This window comes from Taudactylus pleione, unplaced genomic scaffold (assembly GCF_031769625.1).
Source record: "Taudactylus pleione unplaced genomic scaffold, aTauple2 ptg000027l, whole genome shotgun sequence".
Lineage (NCBI taxonomy): Eukaryota > Metazoa > Chordata > Amphibia > Anura > Myobatrachidae > Taudactylus > Taudactylus pleione.
The window spans coordinates 1045570-1069370 of NW_028284429.1; the positions used below are offsets into that span (position 1 = coordinate 1045570).

Below are 23801 nucleotides of genomic sequence, written 5' to 3' on the forward strand. Positions count from 1 at the left end.
AGCTTGTGATTGTGACGGGACGCCATCAGGTCCAGTTCCAGCAGCCCCACTTGTCCACGAGTAGTTGGAATACCTCTGGATGAAGCGACCATTCCCCGGGATGCACGTCGTAATGGCTGAGGAAGTCCGCCTCCCAATTGAGGACTCCCGGGATGAAGACTGCCGAGAGAGCTGGAAGATAGCACTCCGCCCAAGCCAGGACACGGGAAACCTCCGACATCGCAGCTCGACTGCGAGTCCCTCCCTGGTGATTGATGTCCGACTGCACCTGAACGGCCCTTCCGTGAAGAGCGGTGCCGGACGACTGCAGGGCTCTGTACACTGCCCGCAGTTCCAGGATGTTGATGGGAAGAATCGCTTCCTCCGCCGACCAACGACCCTGAAGTGACAAGGAGCCTGTCACCACCCCCCAACCCCGGAGACTGGCATCTGTTGTGAGCAGAACCCACACCGGGATCCAAAAGGGGCGCCCCTCGAGGAGATGAGCCGTCTGTAGCCACCAGGCCAGGGACAGACGCACCTCCGAGGACAACACCAGCATCTGAGAGCGGATCCTGTGTGGCAATCCGTTCCATTCCGAGAGAATCAGCCTCTGCAGGGGCCTGGAATGGAACTGGCCAAACTCCACCATGTCGAATGCCGACACCATGGACCCCAAAACTCTCATCGCTGAGTGCACCGACACTCTGCCCCTGCTCAGACAACTGTGAATCCGCAGCTGTAAGGAGGAGACCTTCTCTGGAGTCAGAAAAATCCGTTGTTGACGAGAGTCCAGAAGGGCCCCCAAATGAACCATCCGCTGAGATGGGATGAGGGAGGACTTCTTCCAGTTGATCAACCACCCGTGCGCCTGTAGACAAGCGACCGTCAGGTGGAAATGCTGGATCAGTACCTCCGGGGAGCTTGCCAGCAAGAGGAGGTCGTCTAGATATGGTAGCAACCGTATCCCCTGGCTCCGAAGGTGAGCAGCCATGACCGCCATCACCTTGGTAAATACCCTTGGTGCCGTGGAGAGGCCAAAGGGTAGAACCCTGAATTGGTAGTAGTTGTGGAGGATAGCAAACCGTAGAAACCGTTGGTGCGAAGTTGCTATAGGCACATGGAGGTAGGCGTCATGGATATCCAGGGAGACCATATAATCCCCCGGTTCCATCGCCAGAATGATGGAACGCAAAGTTTCCATCCTGAATTTGGGAACCCTGAGAAATCTGTTCAGGGACTTTAAATTGAGGATGGGGCGATGAGAGCCATTGGGTTTCTGCACCAGAAACAGCGTAGAGTAATACCCCATTCCACGTTGAGATTGTGGCACGGGTATAATGACCCCCGCCGTCAGCAAGGCCTCTATGGCTTCCTGAACCTGCAAGGCCTTGGTTTTGTCCTGAGAAGGACTCGTGCAAAAAAACTGGCGAGGCGGCCTGTGCCAAAAAGACAGGGCATACCCCTGGGAGACCACTTCTCGCACCCAGGCATCCGTGGTGGTATTGTGCCAGCACTGGGCGAATTGAAGAAGTCGGCCTCCCACTCTGAGGTCCCCCAGAGGGAGGCCCACCCCATCATGCCGAAGGCTTATCTTCTTGCTTGGAAGAAGGGCGCCTAGCACTCCAGGCTTGCTTCTTTGGCTTTGAGGCGGTCTTGGTTGCGGACTGCCTCAGGAATGACTGACCTTTTGCCTTGCCCTGAACCCGAAAGGAGCGAAAGGCCGAGCTCCGGACCTTAGCAGGTGTCGTAGCTGAAGGGAGGAAGGCTGACTTGGACTTTGCCAGGGTATCTACTATTTTGTCCAGGTCCGGACCAAATAATAACTCTCCATTAAAAGGTAAGGCCTCCAAGCCTTTCTTTGAATCAGCGTCTGCTCTCCAAGACCTCAACCACAAGGATCTGCGAGCAGACACTGCTGCCGCCGAAACCCTAGAGTTCAGCAAGCTAGCATCCAAAGATGCTTCTCCAATGTAGGAAGCGGCATCTCTCATCTGTCCTAACAATGCCCTCTGGACATCCGGAGCTTCATCCGTAAACGTATCCTCCAAGGCGTTGGCCCATCCCTCAATGGCCTTGGCCACCCAGGAGATGGCCATGGACGCCCTGAGAGAGAATAAATAGACTTTAGACAAGTCTCCACCTTCCTGTCCGTAGGATCCTTCAGCGAGGATATAGACGGCAATGGCAAAGTAGCACTCCTGATGAGGCGTGTTACATGGGAATCAACCGCAGGCGGAGTTTCCCATTTCTTACAATGCGCCTCCAGAAACGGATAGTTGGACGCCAACCGCTTCTGTGGCAGGAATCGCTTACTGGGCGTCTGCCAGGCCACCGCCATGTGATCCGTCAACTGATCGGACAAAGGGAACGCTGCAGAAGTAACCTTAGCTTTTTTAAAACTAGGATACCTCGACTTGGGAGCGGGAGCCTCATCCTCAATCAGAAGAATGGCCCGCACCGCCCTAACCAGAGCCCGCACATTGATGGAAGACTTAGTGTCTACCTCCTGGACTGAGGCATCTGAGGCTGAGTCATCCTACACCTCGCCATCATCCGAGGACCCCTCAGAATCCGAAAAATGTGCAGCCTGCGCCATAACTGTGCGTTTAGACGCCCTGGAGGGCACGTCACTGCGCAACATCGACTGAAAAGCCGAAGATGCTGCCGCCAAATCTTGGACAGTGTGGGAAAGCGCATCCACCCAGGGTGGAGGAGCTGCCACAGGAGCCTGAAATGGCACCACAGCCTGCTGCGCCACCGGGGTGGACTGTATATACATTGGCAACCCCGCATAGGGACCAACAGGCTGAGACCCCGGGGGAGTCTGCAATAATTGTGGGACACCCGGGGAAAGGGGGATGGTAGGCTGGGGCAACGCCCTAGTAGGGACGGCAGTCGGGACCGACAGACGGTCCGCGATGGACACCAGCACCTGGGAAAACATCGCCCATGGTGGCTCCTGCGACATAGGAGGTTTAGACGTACCAGGGATCGCCTGGCACCGTCCGCACAGGCTGTCCTGCGACAAATCCTCCCTATCCACTCCTGCAGAACAGCGCCTGCAGGAGAACAATACCGGAGCCACGGAGTGCTCAATCTCCTCCTCAGACATGACCGACTATATAATTAAATATACAGTTATGACATAGGAAGAAAACGTGCGCACTCACCAGTGTGCTGGACAACAGCCCACAATATGGTACTGTGCAGCACACAACCGTATGTGACAGACCTCACAAATACGTGATCTATATAAGTGAGGTCAGTAGAAACACCCTTCCCCCGCACACCTTTAGGGCTTGTAGGAGAAGGAAAGGGATAGGAATAGGCTGACAGTAAGTAGAAATTAGCACAGACAGGCAGCACTAGCAAAAGTCACATACCATGCAGGAAGATATACTCACTGCACCTTCCGCTACAATCAACCTCCCAGATTCAGTGTCTGGGAGGGCTATAGTGCTGTGTACACTGTCCTTGTCGGGGGAGAGGTACACAGGGGGACCGGTCCGCGTGCTCCCTGAGAGTATCCGCACTGCCACAGAGAAAATGGCTGCTGGAGACCTCAGAGGAGGAGTGGCCGAGTATCTGCAGCTCAGCGACGCCAGACTACGTGCTGAAAGGCGCGCTGAGCTGAGGAGCCGCTAGACAGGGAAGGCTTCCTCCCCTGGCTAGCCTATTAACCCCCAAGGTTGCCGGCATCCCGCTTGCCTTATTTACCCTGGTAGTCTAGTGGTCTGGCGGGGTATGCCTCCCGGCCCCCCGCCCGCCGCCACCGCTAGCGCCCCCGGTCTGTCCCCTAGAACCGGGGGCATGGGACTGCATTTTTAAAAGGAACCCGCGCACCGCCGCTAATCAGCGGTGCGCGACTTACCTGGATCTCCCCGGCAGCAGTCCTGGGGGAAACCAGAGTCCGGCTAGTACACACTCTGGCTTCCACCGCCGCGTCGCGGTGCCAGCAGGGAGAAGGAGCGGCAGCGTGGGCGTCTGTACAGACAGCCCATCGCTGCCGCTCTGGAGAAAAACTGTATTAAAAATAAATTTAACTAAGTTAAATAAAAATTAAAAGCTTTAGGGGGCTGCTCCTGCAGCCCACCCCGCAGGGTGATCCGACTCCGGCCGCGCACCATCTTAAACTGAGGTGCCTGTGGCTAGGGGGCGGGGTATAGGGGAGGATGGACCCAAGTGCATCCTGGGAGCAGCTGAAAGCTTTAACTCCGTGGTGCCCGAGGATCCAGCTATACCCCAAGGTCACCCTGTGGACCCCTATGGACCCTGAAGTAGAAATATATATATATGTATATTACATGGCTACATGGTATTTATTACAGATATATATTACATGGCTACATTGTATTTATTACAGATATATATTACATGGCTACATTGTATTTATTACAGATATATATATATATATATATATATATATTACATGGCTATATGGTATTTATTACAGATATATATTACATGGGATATCCTGTAGTCAGGATGCCGGCGATTGAAATGCCATCCGCCAGAATCCTGCCACTGAAAGCCTGGCATGGGATTAAAGATAGGTGTCTAAATACTGACTCCTATCTTTAGCCCCACGCCGAATTCCCGACGCCGGGCATACCGGACGTAGGTTAGCCAGGCGTCACAACCTGTTCGCCGCGAGGGGACTTAGGGTTAGGCTCCCACCCCCAGTTTAGGCTAGGGGAAGGGGGGATTGGGGTTAGGCACCACCGGGGGGAGGTTAGGGACAGGCACCCACCTGGGAGGGTTAGGTATAGGGTGTGTGGAGGGGGGGTTAGGGTTAAGCACCACGGAGGAGATTTAAGGTTAGGCACCACCCCCAGAGTCTTAGGGTTAGGCATCCCCAAGGGAGGGTTAGGGGGGGAGAGGGGACGGTTAATTATACTTACCAGCCGGCATCGGGAATATGATCTATCAGGCTTGCAGGGTCGGGATTTGAACCAACGGCTTTTAAGCCATCTGTATTTCATACCCAGCCCATTATTGCAGATATATATTACATGGCTGCATTGTATTTATTACAGATATACTGTATACTACATGTCTGCATAGTATTTAATAAAGATATATATACTACATGGCTACATAGTATTTATGACAGATATATACTACATGGCTACATAGTATTTATGACAGATATATACTACATAGTATTTATGACAGTTATATACTACATGGCTACATAGTATTTATGACAGATATATACTACATGGCTACATAGTATTTATGACAGATATATACTACATAGTATTTATGACAGATATATACTACATGGCTACATAGTATTTATCACAGTTATATACTACATGGCTACATAGTATTTATGACAGATATATACTACATGGCTACATAGTATTTATGACAGATATATACTACATGGCTACATAGTATTTATGACAGATATATACTACATGGCTACATAGTATTTATTTTAAATATATACTACATGGCTACATAGTATTTATGACAGATATATACTACATAGTATTTATTTTAAATATATACTACATGGCTACATAGTATTTATTTTAGATATATACTACATGGCTATATAGTATTTATTTTAGATATATACTACATGGCTACATAGTATTTATGACAGATATATACTACATAGTATTTATGACAGATATATACTACATGGCTACATAGTATTTATGACAGATATATACTACATGGCTACATAGTATTTATGACAGTTATATACTACATGGCTACATAGTATTTATGACAGATATATACTACATAGTATTTATTTTAAATATATACTACATGGCTACATAGTATTTATTTTAGATATATACTACATGGCTATATAGTATTTATTTTAGATATATACTACATAGTATTTATTTTAAATATATACTACATGGCTACATAGTATTTATTTTAGATATATACTACATGGCTATATAGTATTTATTTTAGATATATACTACATAGTATTTATTTTAAATATATACTACATGGCTACATAGTATTTATTTTAGATATATACTACATGGCTATATAGTATTTATTTTAGATATATACTACATGGCTACATAGTATTTATGACAGATATATACTACATGGCTACATAGTATTTATGACAGATATATACTACATGGCTACATAGTATTTATGACAGATATATACTACATAGTATTTATTTTAGATATATACTACATGGCTACATAGTATTTATGACAGATATATACTACATGGCTACATAGTATTTATGACAGATATATACTACATGGCTACATAGTATTTATGACAGATATATACTACATGGCTACATAGTATTTATGACAGATATATACTACATGGCTACATAGTATTTATGACAGATATATACTACATAGTATTTATGACAGATATATACTACATGGCTACATAGTATTTATGACAGATATATATTACATGGCTACATAGTATTTATGACAGATATATACTACATGGCTACATAGTATTTATGACAGATATATACTACATGGCTACATAGTATTTATGACAGATATATACTACATAGTATTTATGACAGATATATATTACATGGCTACATAGTATTTATGACAGATATATACTACATGGCTACATAGTATTTATGACAGACATATACTACATGGCTACATAGTATTTATGACAGATATATACTACATAGTATTTATGACAGATATATACTACATGGCTACATAGTATTTATGACAGATATATACTACATAGTATTTATGACAGATATATACTACATGGCTACATAGTATTTATGACAGATATATACTACATAGTATTTATGACAGATATATACTACATGGCTACATAGTATTTATGACAGATATATACTACATAGTATTTATGACAGATATATACTACATGGCTACATAGTATTTATGACAGATATATACTACATGGCTACATAGTATTTATGACAGATATATACTACATAGTATTTATGACAGATATATACTACATGGCTACATAGTATTTATGACAGATATATACTACATATTATTTATGACAGATATATACTACATGGCTACATAGTATTTATGACAGATATATACTACATGGCTACATAGTATTTATGACAGATATATACTACATGGCTACATAGTATTTATGACAGATATATACTACATAGTATTTATGACAGATATATACTACATGGCTACATAGTATTTATGACAGATATATACTACATGGCTACATAGTATTTATGACAGATATATACTACATGGCTACATAGTATTTATGACAGATATATACTACATGGCTACATAATATTACAAATATACAGTATACTACATGTCTTCATAGTATTTATTACAGATATTGTTATGCCACGTACTTGACCCTTTAGGGTACAGTCCCGCTACAGCCTTGGGGGCTGGAACTACTTGGCTAGCTGTGGCCGATGGGCCGTGGGCTATGAAGCAGCTTTTGGGCTGTGTAGAAGCCTTGAGAGCTGGTGTATCTTGGCTTGCTGTGGCCGACGGGCCGTAGAATATGAAGCAGCCTTTTGGGTCGTGCAGCAGCCTTGAGGGCTGAATAAGCTTGGCAAGATGTGGCAGATGAAGATCTGTGCAATAATAAAGTCACTGGCACTGGTACACCAGATGGCGCACTGAATACACTGGAGTGTGGCCTATGCAGCCGGGTTGACACAAGCAGCACACACTGGGCTGCGTACTCTGGACACAGAGTACTGTCCGTGCCGCCTGGATGATACGAACGGCAGAGGACAGGTATGCGAGCCGTGCCACCAAGATGACACTAAGGGCAGGTAGATGATGAGCGAACCATGCATCCTGGATGACACAAATGGCAGAATAACACAATACAATAGGCGGCAGAACTGGAGCTCGACTGGGTGACAGGAGATTAAGCCAGAACTGGAAACACAAAAACTATCACCGGCATGGAGTGAAGGGCTGGCTGTAATTTAACAGCTGGCCTGTGCACACTGACAAGACAATTAATTAGTGAGCAGCTGATACTGCACACAGGCAGACTGTTAATTACTGAACACGTGTGATTAGCACACAAACAGACAGGATTAAATGTAAAGTTCTAGTAGCAGCTAAAGGCCCCCATACATCAGCAATTGATTGCAGCAATCATGCAATTTGCAATCGATTGTGTATAAAAATATTTCCCTTTTTCAATCAATTGTGGCATCTCTGCAATCGATTGAAAAAGGGAAAGATTTATATACACAATCGATTGCAAATTGCACGATTGCTGCAATCAATTGCTGATGTATGGGGGCCTTAAGACTGGGAACTGCAACTAAAGGCCCCCATACATCAGTATATATCTGTAATAAATACTATGTAGCCATGTAGTATATATCTGTTAGGATCTGCAGTTAGCAAATCATCTTTATGCCCCCATAAATCAGAGATTGATTGCAGCAATCGTACAATTTGCAATCGATTGTGTATAAAAATATTTCCCTTTTTCAATCGATTGTGGCAATTCTGCAATCGATTGAAAAAGGGAAAAATTGTTAAACACAATTGATTGCAGAATTGCCACAATCGATTGAAATAGGGAAAGATTTTATACACAATCGATTGCAAATTGCACGATTGCTGCAATCAATCTCTGATGTATGGGGGCCTTAAGATGATTTGCTAACTGCAGATCCTAACAGATATATACTACATGGCTACATAGTATTTATTACAGATGTATACTACATTGCTACATAATATTTATTACATATACTACATGGCTGCATAGTATTTATTTCAGATTAAGATCCGTATTCAATCAGCTGCGATAATTATTGCACCCGTGATAATTTATCCTACTCCAATAGTGAGAAACAGGTTCAAAGTTTTCACCGTCTCAGACCTGGTGAAAAAAAGTTGCAAAATCACTATTTTTGCCTGAAAATGTGGGGATCTCTTTCAGAACCCTTTGGACACCCCCAAGCGCTAATGATAGATGACGCCAAAAGTTTTTCGGAATTTCAGTAGTTTGATAAAAAAACGAGAGGTAACATTTTGGGTGAAAACAAAAAATTGTTGAAAATGGGTTTCACATATTAGTCTGATATCTATGGGGGCTGTATGGATGTGTCAAGTGTTTTAAACAATGCATGTGGATGCAGCAAGCATTTTTTTTATGGTTTTTAAATGACGCAAATATATATTGAATATATAATGTAATAGGAGCAGCCAGTTTCCTTAGTCTAAATGCCTATTAAAGGACATACTATTTGCCATCCTGATTTAGGCTGGAAATTCATACATTTTTAATTAAACACCCCTGAAGTCATTATTGACGGAACGCGTTGGATTTCATGTTTCTGTGACCAAATAGTGGGCTCAACAAACTTTTAATGAGCTCGTCCCATTAAGGGGTGACAGCGAGTTATTAATAACATCTGACCCACAATGGCCACGATATATGTGTGATGTAAGGTTTTTATTAATTTAAAATGTATTTGTTTTAAATAAAACCAAATGTTGACGAAGCAGACATAAACTGATTGGTTGTCATTGGATGTACTCTGGTTGAAGGTATCATTGTAGAAACTGAAAGTGGATACCTTCTTCGTCTTCATCCCATTAAAAGGACATTAAAACAGAAAATATCAAGAGAAAATTTTAACCTGCATAATTGGAGTTAGCGCTCCCCAAGATCACCATTCCGTAGAAGCCTTCTGGTTTCACAACAGCTGGAGGGCCACAGGTTGACCAGGCCTGGCCTAGGCAATCCATCAAATTTGGTGGCACTAGTACTAAACAAGCGCTTAGGTAACAATAGGTGACCAGGACGAGTTTTTGGTAGGAATAAACCTCCCCTCCCTTTCTTCTGAGATCTCTCTGTTTTTGGATCCCCCTTGGTCGATTGATGAAATTGAAAAGGCCATTGACTCACTTCCATTGGATAAGGCTACATTTCTAAATTTTATAAAACCTTTAAGGGGTTGAAAGTGGCAAAGAGACGCTGAGGATTTGAGGAGAGGCGATGAGGTTCTTGAAATGATTGGTGAGTGACAGGACAGCACTGTACATACTATCTGTCTGCATATTATGCACCACAGATATATATACTGCATGGCTGGATAGTATGGCTGCACTACAAATATACTGTATATTACATGACTGCATCAATTGTATTACAGATGTATATTACATGGTTGCACTACAGAAATATGGGTAGCAGTCGGGAAGCCGACAGACGGAATCCCGACCGCCGGCTTCCCGACTGTCTAATCCCGGCAAGGGTTAAATGACAGGTGTCGAGATGCCTTTCGCCAGGAGCCCGGCATCCCAGTTGAAGGTAAGCCGGGTGCGGACAGCCGCGAGGGGGGAGGGTTAGGCTAGGGGCTCCCGGGGGGGTACTTAGGGATAGGCAGCCTCCCGGGAGGGTTACGCTAGGGGAAGGAGCGGTTAGGCACCCTCAGGGGGAGGTTAGGCTTAGACACCCCCCCGGGAGACTTAGGTATAGGCAGCGGGGAAGGGGGGGTTAGGTTTAGGCACTTAGAGGGGGGGTTAGTGTTAGGCATCCTGGGGGGGGTTAGGCATCCCTAAGGGAGGGTTAAGATTAGGGGGGGGGTTAGGTTAGTTTATACTTACCTTTATTGCAGTCGGGATCTTCACCTCTGCTGGGCTTCCGCAGTCGGGATTTGAACCGCCGGCATCATACCGATTCCCAGAAATATATAACATGGCTGCATAATATGTACTACAGATTTATATTACATGGCAGCATAATATGTATTGCAGATTTATATTACTTGACTGCATAATATGTATTACAGATTTATATTACATGGCTCCATAATATGTATTACAGATTTATATTACATGGCTGCATAATATGTACTACAGATTTATATTACATGGCAGCATAATATGTATTGCAGATTTATATTACTTGACTGCATAATATGTATTACAGATTTATATTACATGGCTCCATAATATGTATTACAGATTTATATTACATGGCTGAATAATATGTACTACAGATTTATATTACATGGCAGCATAATATGTACTACAGATTTATATTACTTGACTGCATAATATGTATTACAGATTTATATTACATGGCTCCATAATATGTATTACAGATTTATATTACATGGCTCCATAATATGTATTACAGATTTATATTACATGGCTGCATAATATGTATTACAAATTTATATTACATGGCTGCATATTATGTTTTACAGATGTATATTACATGGCTGCATAATATGTATTACAGATTTATATTACATGGCTGCATATGTTTTACAGAGATAGATAGGTAGATATTACATGGCTGCATAATATGTTTTACAGAGATAGATAATTAGATATTACATGGCTGCATAATATGTATTAGAGATAGATAGATAGATAGATATTACATGGCTGCATAATATGTATTACAGAGATAGATATTACATGGCTGCATAATATGTATTACAGAGATAAATATTACATGGCTGCATAATATGTACTACAGAGATAGCTATATATTACATGGCTGCATAATATGTATTACAGAGATAGATATTACAGGGCTGCATAAATATGTATTACAGATGTAGATAGATATTAGTTGGCTGCATAATATGTATTATAGATAGATAGATATTACATGGCTGCATAATATGTACTACAGATTTATATTGTATGGCTGTAATTACTAATTTCAGGGGCACCCAGGGTAGAAGTAATTGTTACCCCTGCAGTATATCTGTTGCATTAGTGTCTGTCTCCTGCAATGAATGGAAAGATAAGCCGGGAGCAGTCATTTCTACATATATCTCCTCTTTGCTCCTGCAACTTCATTTCCCATGTCCCTCTAGATTCTAGAAGCTGATCAGTGGGCGCAGGAGACCCTCACACACAGCAGCAAGGCCTCGCTCCCTCATTCACCAGCTGCCCCTGACATGTCCAGCGCCGCTTCATTCAGAAAATCATGCCATGCCTGGCCGCTGCACCCCAGGGGAGCCGTGCCATCCCCCCTCCCCCGGGGAGCCTTGCCACCCCCCCCCCCGAGGAGCAGTGCCCCCCCCAGGAGCCTTGCCACCCCCCCCCCCCGAGGAGCAGTGCCCCCCCCAGGAGCCTTGCCATCCCCCCCTCCCCCGGGGAGCCTTCCCATTCCCCCCCCCCCCCAGGAGCAGTGCCCCCCCCCAGGAGCCTTGCCATCCCCCCCTCCCCCGGGGAGCCTTCCCATTCCCCCCCCCCAGGAGCAGTGCCCCCCCCCCAGGAGCCTTGCCATCCCCCCCTCCCCCGTGGAGCCTTCCCATCCCCCCCCCCCCCAGGAGCCGTGCCATCTCCCCGGGGAGCTGTCACTCGTTGCCTCCCAGTGAGCCCCCAGGACTCCAGACAGAACAGTAATAACTCCAGCAGCGGGTGTGTGACTGTGTGACCCCGGGGAGCGCACTGATCTCTCCCCCTGCTCAGGCGTGATATTTCCTGCAGGGCTGGGAGCCAGTGTTTGGGAGGGCAGGGAGGTCGCCTTGTTCCCCGGGCTGCCTGCATTGCTAGCTGCAGATCCCATTCATGCTTCTCCCCGTCCCCTCCTCTCCCCTCCTCTCCCCTCTCCCTCCTCTCCTCTCCCCGCTGCTGCTGCTGGCTCTTTTTTTTTTTTCTATTCAGGAAAAAAATCCCCACATGTGTGGGTGGGTTCTGCCAGCTCCCTCTCCTATCAATCAAGTCAGCGATCTGAGGAGGAGAAGGGGGGACGCAGGGGAGCATATAGCAGAGAGGTGGGTGTGTGGCGGTGGTGGGGGCAATGATATTTGTAGGAAGGACAACTCAGAGGGTGTAGTGTAAGATCCAGCATCCTCATTCCTTTTTCTTTTCTTTTTTCCCCTCCTCTCTCTCTCTCCCTCTCCCTCTCTCTCTCTCCCTCTCCCTCTCTCTCTCTCTCTCTCTCTCTCTCACACACACTCTCCAGCAGGCTACAGACACTGCAGTCCTGATTCATAAAGGAGAATGAATCCCATTCCCAGTATGTGAGGATCGAAACCGCAGAGTTGCGCCAAGACAGGCGAATAAACTTCCACCAGGCTGGTAAGGCAAAAGCGCTGCGTTTATTCCCAGTATTCCGCATGTTGCGCTCTGCGTAAACGCTGCGCCTGCCCTCAGCTAGTAATTGATTAGACTGTACATTGAGCTGAGAGCATGGGGGGGGGTCCATATGGGGTTGTTTAACCTACTGCATCTCACAAGCGTTTACACCGACCGTTGTGTTTATAAGGGAGATCCAGTCGCCGCTGCTGGTGTGTGTGCCCTGTGCGTTACACGTCTGATGTATAATGCCTGGTATACTCAATTCCTCCCTCTTTCCATTCAGAAGGAAACATGTTACAGGTGCTGCAGGTTTGCCCTGTGCTGTGCTGTCATTTGTGGCCGGCGTAGAATGCCGCCAGTGTTCCGTCTCTGTGTGCAGAGGGGAGATGATATGTCCCTGAGACACACGGCAAGCTGGTCACACTATCCGCCAACTATATAATACGTGACCGGCAGAGGTGGCATTGGGGTGCGAGGCACTGGTCAGTAACATTAAGGTCACCAGCCGTTCCCCTGGCTGTGAAATTGTTGCCTGTATTTGGTGATGGACTATAGAGGTGTAGTAGGGAGCTATTGATCTGTAGTGATCAATGTGTATTATTGACGATGCGATCAGAATACCGACACTGATATACTGGCATGTATTATATTATTGCTATTATTATCATCGTTGATTTGTAAGGCGCCATAAAGAGCTCCGCTGTATACATGGCAGACAGTATAAATGCAGAATGTATGTTTGCATGTTTCTCTCCCTATGCATTGTATGATATGCTCCCCCAGCTATGGCTAGCCTAGTGTACCTCTGGCACCTTATTGAGTATTCTTTACACAGACCCACCGCAGTGCTGTGATCTGCTCCTACGTGGCTCTTTCCATCACAGAGGTGATTATATTGTGCCGCTAATCCTGGCTAGTCCCTGGTCTGAGCAGGCTCCTAGCAAATTGCTCCTGTAATATGGGTGCTCACTTTACACTCAAACCCCCCCCCCCCCCGACACTAGGAGCCTTGTACCCTACAAAAGTAATTATTGCATGCTGCCATCTACGAAGTGGCTGCTTTGCAGCGCATAACACATTGATTTGTCCATACGATGGTATTGGCGAGGCGCAAAATGTGCGGCAGCCACTGGGAGGAGTATGCGTGCAGTGGGGCCATTACGTCCTATGTTAAGGAAAAAGTTGCCAACGACATGCCTAGCCCTGCGTGCAGCGCAAACATAATGCTCAGGACACTAGTTAAAGGGGTGAAGAGGGAACATTTTTTAAGGGCCTGTCCTTGTCATCATAAGGAGCATATGGCCAATTCCACAGACCCAGAGGGTTTTCATTTTAACTGTGAAAAATCTCGTCCTGTACTGTATTAATGGGACGTATTTCACGCCTGCCAGCTGTACGTTGTTGGGAAGTACGTTCCTAAGTGCTCTTTGCTCAATGTGAAAACATGCAACATGTACTAAAGACCGATGTCTCTTCTGTCTCATGTTGAAGGGGTCTATGTACTAAGCCTTGGAGAAAGATAAAGTACCAACCAATCAGCTCCTAACTGTAATTTTTCAAATACCGCCTCCACTTTATCTCACTCCAAGGGGCCTATTCATCATCACTTAATTTTTACAAAAGCAGGTGAAAATGTTCATTTATCAGGCCATTCATCACAAAGGTAAAGCAAAAGATATCACAGATATCTCCTGCTTACCTTCATCTGGCGGAATGGCCCCCTGTCCCCATACACTAGTATCACAGATATCTCCTGCTTACCTTCCTCTCCCGGAAAGGCCCGCTGTCCTCATACACTAGTATCACAGATATCTCCTACTTACCTTCCTCTCCCGGAATGGCCCGCTGTCCCCATACACTAGTATCACAGATATCTCCTGCTTACCTTCCTCTCCCAGAATGGCCTCTGTCCCCATACACTAGTATCACAGATATCTCCTGCTTACCTTCATCTGGCGGAATGGCCGCTGTCCTTATACACTATTATCACAGATATCTCCTGCTTACCTTTCTCTCCCAGAATGGCCGCTGTCCCCATACACTAGTATCACAGATATCTCCTGCTTACCTTCATCTGGCGGAATGGCCGCTGTCCTTATACACTAGTATCACAGATATCTCCTGCTTACCTTCCTCTCCCGGAATGTCCTGCTGTCCCCATACACTAGTATCACAGATATCTCCTGCTTACCTTCCTCTCCCGAAATGGCCCGCGGTCACCATACACTAGTATCACAGATATCTCCTGCTTACCTTTCTCTCCCGGAATGTCCTGCTGTCCCCATACACTAGTATCACAGATATCTCCTTCTTACATTTCTCTCCCGGAATGGCCACTGTCCCCATACACTAGTATCACAGATATCTCCTGCTTACCTTCCTCTCCCGGAATGGCCCGCTGTCCCCATACACTAGTATCACAGATATCTCCTGCTTACCTTCCTCTCCCGGAATGGCCGCTGTCCCCATACACTAGTATCACAGATATCTCCTGCTTACCTTCCTCTCCCGGAATGGCCCGCTGTCACCATACACTAGTATCACAGATATCTCCTGCTTACCTTTCTCTCCCGGAATGTCCTGCTGTCCCCATACACTAGTATCACAAATATCTCCTTCTTACATTTCTCTCCCGGAATGGCCACTGTCCCCATACACTAGTATCACAGATATCTCCTGCTTACCTTCCTCTCCCGGAATGGCCCGCTGTCCCCATACACTAGTATCACAGATATCTCCTGCTTACCTTCCTCTCCCGGAATGGCCGCTGTCCCCATACACTAGTATCACAGATATCTCCTGCTTACCTTCCTCTCCCGGAATGTCCTGCTGTCCCCATACACTAGTATCACAGATATCTCCTGCTTACCTTTCTCTCCCGGAATGTCCTGCTGTCCCCATACACTAGTAACACAGATATCTCCTTCTTATATTTCTCTCCCGGAATGGCCGCTGTCCCCATACACTAGTATCACAGATATCTCCTGCTTACCTTCCTCTCCCGGAATGGCCCGCTGTCCCCATACACTAGTATCCCAGATATCTCCTGCTTACCTTCCTCTCCCGGAATGTCCTGCTGTCCCCATACACTAGTATCACAGATATCTCCTGCTTACCTATCTCTCCCAGAATGGCCGCTGTCCCCATACACTAGTATCACAGATATCTCCTGCTTACCTTTCTCTCCCGGAATGGCCGCTGTCCCCATACACTAGTATCACAGATATCTCCTGCTTACCTTCCTCTCCCGGAATGTCCTGCTGTCCCCATACACTAGTATCACAGATATCTCCTGCTTACCTTCCTCTCCCGGAATGTCCTGCTGTCCCCATACACTAGTATCACCGGAATGTCCCGCTGTCCCCATACACTAGTATCACAGATATCTCCTGCTTACCTTCCTCTCCCGGAATGGCCCGCTGTCCCCATACACTAGTATCACAGATATCTCCTACTTACCTTCCTCTCCCGGAATGGCCGCTGTCCCCATACACTAGTATCACAGATATCTCCTGCTTACCTTTCTCTCCCGGAATGGCCGCTGTCCCCATACACTAGTATCACAGATATCTCCTGCTTACCTTTCTCTCCCGGGAATGGCCGCTGTCCCCATACACTAGTATCACAGATATCTCCTGCTTACCTTCCTCTCCCGGAATGGCCGCTGTCCCCATACACTAGTATCACAGATATCTCCTGCTTACCTTCCTCTCCCGGAATGGCCGCTGTCCCCATACACTAGTATCACAGATATCTCCTGCTTACCTTTCTCTCCCGGAATGGCCCGCTGTCCCCATACACTAGTATCACAGATATCTCCTGCTTACCTTTCTCTCCCGGGAATGGCCACTGTCCCCATACACTAGTATCACAGATATCTCCTGCTTACCTTCCTCTCCCGGAATGGCCGCTGTCCCCGTACACTAGTATCACAGATATCTCCTGCTTACCTTTCTCTCCCAGAATGGCCCGCTGTCCCCATACACTAGTATCACAGATATCTCCTGCTTACCTTTCTCTCCCGGGAATGGCCGCTGTCCCCATACACTAGTATCACAGATATCTCCTGCTTACCTTCCTCTCCCGGAATGGCCCGCTGTCCCCATACACTAGTATCACAGATATCTCCTGCTTACCTTTCTCTCCCGGAATGGCCCGCTGTCCCCATACACTAGTATCACAGATATCTCCTGCTTACCTTCCTCTCCCGGAATGGCCGCTGTCCCCATACACTAGTATCACAGATATCTCCTGCTTACCTTTCTCTCCCGGAATGGCCCGCTGTCCCCATACACTAGTATCACAGATATCTCCTGCTTACCTTTCTCTCCCGGGAATGGCCGCTGTCCCCATACACTAGTATCACAGATATCTCCTGCTTACCTTCCTCTCCCGGAATGACCGCTGTCCCCATACACTAGTATCACAGATATCTCCTACTTACCTTCCTCTCCCGGAGATTCAAAGCTGCTTGCAGGACAGGATTTTCGTATCAGCTGTCACCGCGCCGAAGCAATGATGAATTGCTCCGGAATCCACGGCGAGTTTGAATGCTAATTAACGGGTCCCCGATAATTAACATCATGAATAGGCCCCAAGGCTTAGTACATAGACCCCTTATTATGAGCCATTGGACTTTTTATTTGTAGATGCAATTATAGTTTGCAGAGGAATCTACCTAGAGCAGAGATTAGGTGCGCACCCGGCGTACACTCTGCGTTTTGTGCTGCACATCTTCAGCGCAGATGAGGTCCAGTGTCGGTTTGATTGTCAACAGCTAAGTGTATGAATTCTGCCTCAGTGTCTAGCTGTACTATATGGGACCTAGGGCTATATCATTGCGGTATTCATAATGTCTACACCGATGACATGTCGGCAATGTGCTCCTGCAGTAAGTCTATCCCTAACACTGACCCCTAAACCTGACCTTGACCCTAACTTTACTGTCATCATTCTCCACGTTGACATAATTTCCAGCTATCGACAATGTCGACTTATTAACCAAGTGTTGATGTCATAACTGCTGACATTTTGGTGTCAACATTGTCAGTGTGGACTTGATGACTGCATAGCACGATCTAGCTGTTTGTGGCCAGATAGCTCTGCAGGCTGGAGACCACTGTAATTAGCCATTATTTTCCTGTATTCTATATAAAAGAGCTATTTGCAGGATAGTGTAAAACGCAGCCCAGTTGGATTAAGGTTGTGACCAGGTGACTGTTGTTGGAAACTGCACCCTACGATTGCTCTGAACATCCTGCGTCTGGTGTATAAAGATGCAACTTCCAAATATCAAAGCTTCCATGGGATCGTGCATTAATGCTGGTAACTATTATGTCTGCCATTTCCACGCAGCAAAATATTATTTACATATGTACACACGAGGCCTCAATCATCATGGACCGCTCCGTAATCGCACGCAGGTCTGCTGCGAAAATATGCTAATGAATGCAATCGCAATGCCATCACACCGCCAGCATAGAGACGCCCGCTGCCTCCCACTGCCGCTATCCCACATCCGTAACACCTTGCAATCCTCCACAAACATCTTTAAAATGGAGTACCATCGGCCCCTCACTCAGAATTACAGCAGCTCTGACCTTGCTTAGAGATTGCTAACCTCGTAGCACGCAGTAAGTACTCAGGGTGCGTATGCAATCGCACTGGCTAATTTATGCACGCCCATGCAACGGCATTCAAACAGAGAGGCACACCTACGTTCCACCAACCAGTCACCACTCCCGAACGCTCAATGCCTGTCAATCACACTGCGATAGCTCTGCGTGTTCGCAGTGAGGAGCTCATTCAGACCCGGACGCTAAGCTGCGCTCTCTCGCAGCTAAAAGGGGCCGGGTATGCAAATTACGCGATAGCACTGTCTGGTGTAAGGACGTCCTCTATATCATAGAGAGCGACGGCAGAGCGAACGCACGCCGGTATAAAGACGCCCACTTTTCTCTCTTAACACACATCATCTCCAGGAAGTGTATGAACAATCGGAACCATCGAGAGCCATCGGAGCTGCACGCAGCGCTTGAGGTAGACCCTACCCCACAGCAAGCACTGCGATCACTGCAGGCTGAAATACAACCAAGTGACGTGTACAGTGACGCATCTTTGCTAATTATACACACCCATAACACTCCGTTTTGACGCCCTGACACGCCTGCGTACACAGCACCACTCCCCCGTTCACAAGCACCTTCCTGTTACCACCCACAAACGGCGCTGTCACTCAAAGTAGCATCCAGTCTGTGTACTACGAGCGCATTATTCCCGGACGCAGTAACTGGTTCACGCATGCGCAAACGTGCGATAATCGCCCATAGCGTGCCTCCGCAGCTTAGTGACCGGGTCTGAATCAGGCCCTGAGATCGCAGTGGTGCCTTCGTGCACACGCACTACGATGCGTGTGCAGCTCGCAACAATCGGCTGCCTGCGTGCGTAATCGCACTTGCAATCCATGCTGAATCAGGCCCTATGAGTGGCTCTCAGTGTTTCTTGTTGTTTCAGCACCCTGGCCAGCTCCTATGCAGCAGATTTGTTTCTGTAACTTTGCTCTGTAACACTGCTCAGCTCCCTTGTGTCACCAATGAATGGTTCATACACCTAAACCTTCCTCGAAGAATGATGTAAAGAGTAGCGAAAACCCCATCAAAATTCGTCCAGTGGTTCAAGAGATTAGACCGAACAAACAGGCAGACACATAAACTGGGGACTTTGGGCCTGATTCAGTGCTGATTGCAAGTCTCAAGCGCACGCACCCACATGTAGCGAAAATATGCAAATAAATGTGATCGCAGCACTATACCAAGATGCCTCCAGTTTCTCATGCCGCGCCCACTTCCCATTACATACATCTGCAAGTCAGCGAAAACATCGTTAACGTCGGACTCATACGCAGAGTTGTGGGTGAGCTTGGCATGCCTCACAACCTGCGAAGCTTCCTGTCGCCATGGAGCGCTCTGTCTGCGTATGCTGTCGCTGGGGCTTTATTATGCACGTCCCTGTAACGGCGCTCTAACACACTGGCACGCCTACGTTCCTTCAACCACCCCCCTCTCTACCCCAAACGCCACTTCCTGTCAATCATTTCTTTGTGCCGCTACATGTCCATTACGTTCACATACCCGATCGTAGTGGCCGGCTTGCGCATTTCGATGCATGCGCAAATCGCAAGCATCGGCTGGTTGCGTGCGTCCGCAGCCTTGTGATCCATCCTGAATCAGGCCCTTTATTTTATATAGAGAGATTAGCTGTTTTAAAGGTCCCATAAAACATGCAGCGCTATATACTGTAACATTGTATTGTATACTAAGCTAGCTAATGCCCGCGGCTGTGCCCACAATGGAATCACTTCTTCCAACATTTTTTTTATTTGAGGTATTCTAATTGTGTTGCTTTGCATAGGAGTCCTGTCGCGGGTGTGGCCCTCGTGACCAGCAGCGCTATACAGATTTGTGGCAGCTGCACCTTTACCCACCATTCACACCAATGTCACTGTGTGCACTGTGCACAGACTGCTATGTAACCTCTCCTATTCACCCACCTCACACCAATGTCACTGTGTGCCCTGTGCACAGACTGCTATGTAACCTCTCCTATTCCCCCACCTCACACCAATGTCACTGTGTGTCCTGTGCACAGACTGCTATGTAACCTCTCCTATTCACCCACCACTCACACCAATGTCACTGTGTGCCCTGTGCACAGACTGCTATGTAACCTCTCCTATTCACCCACCTCTCACACCTATGTCACTGTGTGCCCTGTGCACAGACTGCTATGTAACCTCTCCTATTCACCCACCACTCACACCAATGTCACTGTGTGCCCTGTGCACAGACTGCTATGTAACCTCTCCTATTCACCCACCACTCACACCAATGTCACTGTGTGCCCTGTGCACAGACTGCTATGTAACCTCTCCTATTCACCCACCTCTCACACCAATGTCACTGTGTGCCCCGTGCACAGACTGCTATGTAACCTATCCTATTCACCCACCTCTCACACCTATGTCACTGTGTGCCCTGTGCACAGACTGCTATGTAACCTCTCCTATTCACCCACCACTCACACCAATGTCACTGTGTGCCCTGTGCACAGACTGCTATGTAACCTCTCCTATTCACCCACCTCTCACACCAATGTCACTGTGTTCCCTGTGCACAGACTGCTATGTAGCCTCGTATTCACCCACCTCTCACACCGATGTCACTGTGTGCCCTGTGCACAGACTGCTATGTAGCCTCCTATTCACCCACCTCTCACACCAATGTCACTGTGTGCCCTGTGCACAGACTGCTATGTAACCTCTCCTATTCACCCACGTCTCACACCAATGTCACTGTGTGCCCTGTGCACAGACTGTTATGTTATCTCTCCTATTCACCCACCACTCACACCAATGTCACTGTGTGCCCTGTGCACAGACTGCTATGTAACCTCTCCTATTCACCCACCACTCACACCAATGTCACTGTGTGCCCTGTGCACAGACTGCTATGTAACCTCTCCTATTCACCCACCACTCACACCAATGTCACTGTGTGCCCTGTGCACAGACTGCTATGTAACCTCTCCTATTCACCCACCTCTCACACCAATGTCACTGTGTTCACTGTGCACAGACTGCTATGTAGCCTCCTATTCACCTACCTCTCACACCAATGTCACTGTGTGCCCTGTGCACAGACTGCTATGTAACCTCTCCTATTCACCCACCTCTCACACCAATGTCACTGTGTGCCCTGTGCACAGACTGCTATGTAACCTCTTCTATTCACCCACCACTCACACCAATGTCACTGTGTGCCCTGTGCACACGCTGCTATGTAGCTTATCCTATTCACCCACCACTCACACCAATGTCACTGTGTGCCCTGTGCACAGACTGCTATGTAACCTCTCCTATTCACCCACCTCTCACACCAGTGTCACTGTGTGCCCTGTGCACAGACTGCTATGTAACCTCTTCTATTCACCCACCACTCACACCAATGTCACTGTGTGCCCTGTGCACACGCTGCTATGTAGCTTATCCTATTCACCCACCACTCACACCAATGTCACTGTGTGCCCTGTGCACAGACTGCTATGTAACCTCTCCTATTCACCCACCACTCACACCAATGTCACTGTGTGCCCTGTGCACTGACTGCTATGTAACCTCTCCTATTCACCCACCACTCACACCAATGTCACTGTGTGCCCTGTGCACAGACTGCTCTGTATCCTATCCTATTCACCCACCACTCACACCAATGTCACTGTGTGCCCTGTGCACAGACTGCTCTGTATCCTATCCTATTCACCCATCACTCACACCAATGTCACTGTGTGCCCTGTGCACAGACTGCTCTGTAACCTCTCCTATTCACCCACCACTCACACCAATGTCACTGTGTGCCCTGTGCACAGACTGCTATGTAACCTATCCTATTCACCCACCACTCACACCAATGTCACTGTGTGCCCTGTGCACAGACTGCTATGTAACCTCTCCTATTCACCCACCTCTCACACCTATGTCACTGTCTGCCCTGTGCACAGACTGTTATGTTATCTCTCCTAATCACCCACCACTCACACCAATGTCACTGTGTGCCCTGTGCACAGACTGCTATGTAACCTCTTCTATTCACCCACCACTCACACCAATGTCACTGTGTGCCCTGTGCACACGCTGCTATGTAGCTTATCCTATTCACCCACCACTCACACCAATGTCACTGTGTGCCCTGTGCACAGACTGCTATGTAACCTCTCCTATTCACCCACCACTCACACCAATGTCACTGTGTGCCCTGTGCACTGACTGCTATGTAACCTCTCCTATTCACCCACCACTCACACCAATGTCACTGTGTGCCCTGTGCACAGACTGCTCTGTATCCTATCCTATTCACCCACCACTCACACCAATGTCACTGTGTGCCCTGTGCACAGACTGCTCTGTATCCTATCCTATTCACCCACCACTCACACCAAAGTCACTGTGTGCCCTGTGCACAGACTGCTCTGTAACCTCTCCTATTCACCCACCACTCACACCAATGTCACTGTGTGCCCTGTGCACAGACTGCTATGTAACCTATCCTATTCACCCACCACTCACACCAATGTCATTGTGTGCCCTGTGCACAGACTGCTATGTAACCTCTCCTATTCACCCACCTCTCACACCTATGTCACTGTCTGCCCTGTGCACAGACTGTTATGTTATCTCTCCTATTCACCCACCACTCACACCAATGTCACTGTGTGCCCTGTGCACAGACTGCTGTGTAACCTCTCCTATTCACCCACCACTCACACCAATGTCACTGTGTGCCCTGTGCACTGACTGCTATGTAACCTCTCCTATTCACCCACCACTCACACCAATGTCACTGTGTGCCCTGTGCACTGACTGCTATGTAACCTCTCCTATTCACCCACCACTCACACCAATGTCACTGTGTGCCCTGTGTACAGACTGCTATGTAACCTCTCCTATTCACCCACCTCACACCAATGTCACTGTGTGCCCTGTGCACAGACTGCTATGTAACCTCTCCTATTCACCCACCACTCACACCAATGTCACTGTGTGTCCTGTGCACAGACTGCTATGTAACCTCTCCTATTCACCCACCTCTCACACCAATGTCACTGTGTGCCCTGTGCACAGACTCCTATGTAACCTCTCCTATTCACCCACCACTCACACCAATGTCACTGTGTGCCCTGTGCACAGACTGCTATGTAACCTCTCCTATTCACCCACCTCACACCAATGTCACTGTG

General features: G+C 47.2%; 1 protein-coding gene across 2 annotated transcripts in view; it reads left to right on the forward strand.

Annotated features, from left to right (window-relative positions):
* Positions 1-12784: 12784 nt before the first annotated feature.
* The window catches only part of PTPN5 (protein tyrosine phosphatase non-receptor type 5), a 167789-nt gene continuing 156772 nt past the window's right edge, over positions 12785-23801 (forward strand). For both annotated transcript variants that reach the window (XM_088451781.1, XM_088451783.1), the window contains exon 1: positions 12785-13010. The gene's annotated coding sequence lies outside the window, so the exon portion shown is untranslated. The remainder of the gene's footprint in view (positions 13011-23801) is intronic.